At 34.6% G+C, this 6134-nt stretch overlaps 1 long non-coding RNA gene across 1 annotated transcript; it reads left to right on the top strand.

Annotated features, from left to right (window-relative positions):
- Nucleotides 1–294: 294 nt before the first annotated feature.
- LOC108542365 (uncharacterized) lies at nucleotides 295–5326 on the top strand. Its single transcript, XR_001889251.1, has 5 exons — nucleotides 295–371; nucleotides 1221–1297; nucleotides 2036–2122; nucleotides 4445–4662; nucleotides 5160–5326. It is a non-coding gene; the product is annotated as an uncharacterized LOC108542365 (long non-coding RNA).
- The last annotated feature ends 808 nt before the right edge of the window (nucleotides 5327–6134 follow it).

The following is a 6134-nucleotide window of genomic DNA, read 5'->3' as shown; positions in this document are numbered from 1 at the left end:
TATATTAAATATAATAATATATTAAAATATTATATTAAAGCATCGAAGTCCCAAGAGAAATAAATGTTACACTACTGTAACTTCTTTGACTAAGGATGATACAGATAGTATTTATAGATAATGGTCAACCTCAGGGTCAAGGAAAGTTGCACAAGGTGTTCATTTTCTTAAGAGAAAATGAAATAAGTATCCTTCAGATAATGATTTCTCAAGTATCTTCCTAAAGGGAAGATGATAAACACAAATCAAGGAGGACTGTTTAATCTGTTTGTGATGTGCTCTGCATTGTGGCCTCAGGATGAATGTTTACCAGCTGATTCCATGGTTACAAGCTCTACAGCTGCATCTATATTAGGAGCATGAAGACCAATGTGAGTAATACTCAATGCTCCTTCTTGTTTTGACCATTTAAAATGTTATTTGCATATTATTAAAAGTATTAAACACAATAAAAGAAGGTGAAATATGCAATATTTAAAATTGGATTAAAAACTTTAGGTTAATTAATGCATATGTGAAACATTGAGCTCAGTTAATGAAAGAAATATGGTCTTTGTGGAAATGATTATATGAATGAATGCTAGGAATATGCAGGAATCTTACTCTCTTTTTGAAGACTTATGTGTATTTCCTTGTTAGTGAATTAGTCAACAAACAAATTGAGATGGTAATAGAGAAAGAAGGCTGATTCTGGAGCAGTGATGGCGACTGGTGGTGTGTGAGTCACGCTCAGTGAATATCATGTGTCGGGAACTCTGAGGTCCAATACAATAAGGTCCATTCCCCCCTTATAAACAGATGTCAGGATACAGGATATACAAGGATCTTCTTCATGATCTTTGTGCTCATGAATTTAAAAAATATCATTGTAAAAGAATCAAGGGCAGGATGAATAAATCAGTGTGTAAATGAAGAAGATGAGGTGAAGCATTGTTTATTACTAAAATATGTACTAAGAAAAATGGATTTTAATTTAAATTGGAATGGACAATATAGGCATGGATGAAAGGTATTATGTCTTGGACCAAAAATAACATAGATTGTGATAGGTTATAGTTATTACTTTCAATTAGTTGCAGCCTTGAAGTCTATTTTATTAGTAACTATTACCATTAATTAATAAAAGCCAAAGTGACAATGTAAATGAATGGTGAAGTGTATGGATTGATGGAAAGAATGTCTCAATATTTTGATTGTCTTCTCTGCTTTGCACTCTTCAGAATGGATGCACTGAGCTGATTATGAATTTAGCCCTGATCAAGACTTGTGTTGCTGTTATGCTATGAAAGATTCCAGTGTGAGTAATAGCCATGTTCTTGTGTTGTTTGGGTGGTTTGTTTAAGGATATTTACTGTGTTATTGAAAATTTTAAAAAGTTAGGTAATGTATATATATATATATATAAAACGAATATCAATTATAGATGAATTATGGGAACCATAAATTTTTATCATTATTACACATGAATTACTGAATTAATCAACAAATAATATCTAACTGAATGAAGAGAAAGTGGGCCCTTCCTGGACCAGTGATGATAAATACCGGCATATGAGTCTTGGATGATGAATAATACATGTCTGGAACTCTGAGGTCCAACACAAAAGAAAGCCAGTTTTTCCTGCTCATATATTTTCACTCTATTATTATAATTGGATCAATAAAAGAATCAATGAACAAATATATAACTAAATAAAGATGACTCGTGTGAAGCATTGTCCAATTATAAAAATAGATGATGTGGCAAGAAATAATATTAATATATACTGGAAACTCTGAACTTCAAAGAGAAATAAATGGTACATGATTGTTAAATCTTTGGCTAAGTATGATGTAGACAGTAATAGGTAAATATCTGTGTTCATTTTCTGGGTCAATGGCAAGATTGACATTGTTAGCCTACATAGGAGAAAAATAAACATTATTACAAATTACTAATTATGTATGACTGAATACCTGAAAAGAGGAATTGAAGGACCAGTGGAAAGAATGTTACAACCTTTTAAAATCATCTGCTCTGCTCTGTGATCCTCAGAATGAAAGCACTTGAGTTGAATCAAGCACTCTTCTATGGTCATGATCTCTGTGGTTGCCTCTGTGTGTTAGGAGCATGGAGACCAATGTGAGTAGTAATTAATGTTGTTATACCAAATCCACCAGTTTTTAGAATGGTATTTGCTGCATTATTTTAGAGTTTTAAATATAATCAAATAAGGGAAGTCTGTCTATGTTAAATATCAGATTGATATGAAACATTATACTGAGTAATGCATTTATGCAATAGCTCAGTTAATGAAAGAAATTTGGTCTCTGTGGAAAGGATTATATAGATGGATGTTAGGGATATTCAGAATCTAATTCTTATTTTTCTTTTCAGATTTCTGTGTATTTCTTTGTTAATACATTAATCAGTAAACAAATTTAGATGGGAATAGAGAAAGAGGGCTGATCTGGACCAATGATGACCACTGGTGGCGCATGAGTCATGCACATGAATACCATGTTTCTAGAACTCTGAGGTCCAACACAAATGGGATCTAGTCCATTCATCCTTTGTGAAGGGATCCAATGGACAGGTATCAGGATATGCAAGGATCTTTTCAGGATTTTGTGTTAGTATTTAAAAAATACTATTTTAAAAGAATCAAGGGCAGGATAAATAAATGAATGTATAAACGAATAGAAATGAAGAGAGTGAAGCATTGTTTATTGCTAAAATATGTAATAAAGAAAATGGATTATTGGTGTAAGTTAGAATGGATAATATATGGATGGAATTTATTATGTCTTGGACTAAAGATGACATCAACTGTGATGAATAATAGTTATTACTCTCAGTCAGTTACACATTTGAAGTTCATTTTATTGAGAGAAAAATAAGCAAATATTTCTATAAATTATTATTATTATTATTATTATTACTTTGAGACAGAGTTTGGCTCTTGTCACCCAGGTTGGTCTGCAGTGGCACAATTTTGGCTCGCTGCACCCTCAGCCTGCTAGGTTCAAGTGATTCCCCTGTCTCAGACTCCCAAGTAGCTGGGATTACAGGCGCCCGCCACCACGCCTGGCTAATTTTTGTGTTTTTAGTACAGATGGGGTTTCACCATGTTGGCCAGGCTGATCTTGAGCTCCTGACCTCAGGTGATCCACCCACCTCAGCCTCCCAAAGTGCTGGGATTATAGGCGTGAGCCACTGTGCCTGGCCCCATAAATTTTTAAAAACCAAAAAGATGACACAAACGAATAGTGGAATATATCAGTTAGTGAAGAGAAATTCTCAATCTTTTATCATCTTCTCTGCTTTGTATGAAGATGGATCAGAATGAATGCATCAAGTGGGCTTAAGCATTCTGCTTGATGGAAAGCTGTATTGCTGTTGTGTTTGGAAAGAAACTAACATGAGTAATAGCCAAAATTATGGTCTTCCTTTGGGTACTTGACTAAAGGTATTCATAGTATTATTAAAAATTTTTAATTATTATAAAGTTAACCATGGCCCAATGGTTAACATAATATAGAACAGTATGTTTATTAATCAATAATGTGCCACATAGAGGTGAATGAATGAAAGCGACATTGTCTAATGTGGAAAGGATTCTGTAGACAGACGCTTGGTATGTCTGGCATCATGTTCATAGGTTTTTGTGAATCATGTTCTTTTTTTTGAGACGGAGTTTCGCTCTGTCGCCCAGGCTGGAGTGCAGTGGCTGGATCTCAGCTCACTGCAAGCTCCGCCTCCCGGGTTTACGCCATTCTCCTGCCTCAGCCTCCCAAGTAGCTGGGACTACAGGCGCCCGCCAACTCGCCCGGCTAGTTTTTTTGTATTTTTTAGTAGAGACGGGGTTTCGCCGTGTTAGCTAGGTTGGTCTCGATCTCCTGACCTCGCGATCCACCTGTCTCGGCCTCCCAAAGTGCTGGGATTACAGGCTTGAGCCACCGCGCCCGGCCGTGAATCATGTTCTTATTTTACTCTTATAAATTGATTAATGATTTATTCAAAACAAAAGTAGCAATATATGAAAATTGAGACCAATGATGGCGTGAGCCATATACAATGAGTTAAACATGTCTGGACTTTGATGGGTCCAAAACAAAAGACATATAGTCCATATTCTTGATATAACGCATCCTCTAGGCGCATGTTGGGAATATCCAAGGATCTTGGGCTTGATCTTTGGGTTCATATATTTTCATTCTAGTATTATAATTGCATCAATGAAATAACCAATGAATAAGTAAATTAATGAAGTATTGTTCAAATTAAAAATATGTAGTGAGCAAAGAAACCCTACTAATATATTATGAAAACACTGAACTCTAATTTGGAATAATTTTACATGACTTTTACCTCCTTAGCTCAGAATGGTGTAGATGGTATAAGTTACAGACACTGTTCATGTTCTGGATAGATGATGATTTTGAATTTGTTCATTCTCTTAAGAGAAAAAAATACTCGAAATGTGTGATTACTGAAATGACTGACTGAAGGTGAAAAGCAAGGATCAGTGGAGAGAATGTCTCAGATGTCTGTTCTCCTTCGTTTTAAAATCATCTGTTCTGTCCTGTATTTCTCACACTGGACCCATCTGAGCTGATTTAAGAATTCTCCCATGGTTATGACTGTATGATTGAATCTCTATTAAGAGCTTGGAGACCAATGTGAGTAAGAGTCAAAATTTTTGTCATGGCTTGGGTGGTTTGTTTAAGGATGTTCACTATATTTTAAAAAGTGTGAAATATAATCACAAAAGGCCTAATGTAAACATCATGATTTGGGATTAACATGAATCATTATACTGATTAATGCATATATGAAAAACTGAGGATAAATAATAAAATTTAAATACTGATTTGTGAATAATGATGGATACCTAACAAATAGGTAGGTATGCTTTTGTTGGAGGTTTGTGAATCATCAGCTTTAAAAAATATTATCAGTGAATTTATGAATTAATCAATAAACAATGTTGTAAAGAATGAAGAAAAAGTGGGCCTTCCTGGACCAATGATGACAATTGCCGGCGTATGAGTGTTGGGTGATGAATAACACGTGTGTAGAACTCTGAGGTCCAACATACAAAACACCTCAATAAGCAAGGATCAGTGGAGGAATATCTAATTTAAAAAAAAATCTTCTTTTTTTTTGTACTCCTCAGAGTGATAATCTGGAGGTGATTTATGCATTCTTCCATGGCCACCAGCCTTATGGTTGCATCTCTGCGTTAGAGCTTAGAGATCAATGTGAGTAATAGTCAAAGTTCTTTGTGTGGTTTAGGTGGTTTAAGGTATTCACTGCATTACTAAAAAGTATGAAATATAGTCACATAAGGCCCGCTGTTACAAATGACAAATATGAAGCATTATATTGATTAATACATGTGTGAAAAGCTGAGGATAATTAAAGCAGGAGATACATGGAGATGAGATGATAATATGTACAGATTAAGAATATCAAGGCTGTTCTTGGGGTTTTGTGAATTATAGCGTTTTGATTTATTGTTAGTGAACTAATGATTAAGTCAACAGACAACATATAAATGAATGGAGAAAAGGAGGCCCAATCCTGGATCGATGATGACCACTGGTGGTGTATGAGTCATACATGATGAATTGTGTGTCTGGAACTCTGAGGTCCTTCACAAAGGAAATTGAGTCTTTTTGTTCATTCTTTCTTATGTTATTATTATGACTGGGTCAATGAAAGAATCAGTAAACAAATACATAAATGAATCAAGGTAAAATGGGGGAAACATTGTCTAATTATAAAAATTTGTTAGTGAGACAAGGAATTTTGTTAATATGTGTAGAAAACACCAAAATCCAAAGAGAAGTAAATGGTGTATAATGGTTTATTTTGGCAAAGGATGATATGGACAGTATTAATTAGGTAATGTTTTTGTTCTGGGTCAGTGGCAAGTTCAAAATTGTTCATTTTAAGAGAAAAGGAAATAAATATACTCCAAGTAGTGATTGCCTGAATTAATGACTAAATGGAAGATGATAAGCAAGGATCAATGGAGGATTTTCTCATGTTTTAATAATCTGTTTTGCTCTGTACTCCTCAGAATAGATGCTTTAGAGGTGATTCAGTCTCTCATCCCTGCTCACCAGCAGGTTGGTTGCATCTCGTT

Source organism: Rhinopithecus bieti, unplaced genomic scaffold (assembly GCF_001698545.2).
Source record: "Rhinopithecus bieti isolate Rb0 unplaced genomic scaffold, ASM169854v2 scaffold_20150, whole genome shotgun sequence".
Taxonomy (NCBI): domain Eukaryota; kingdom Metazoa; phylum Chordata; class Mammalia; order Primates; family Cercopithecidae; genus Rhinopithecus; species Rhinopithecus bieti.
This window is presented reverse-complemented; position numbering and strand designations above follow the sequence as displayed.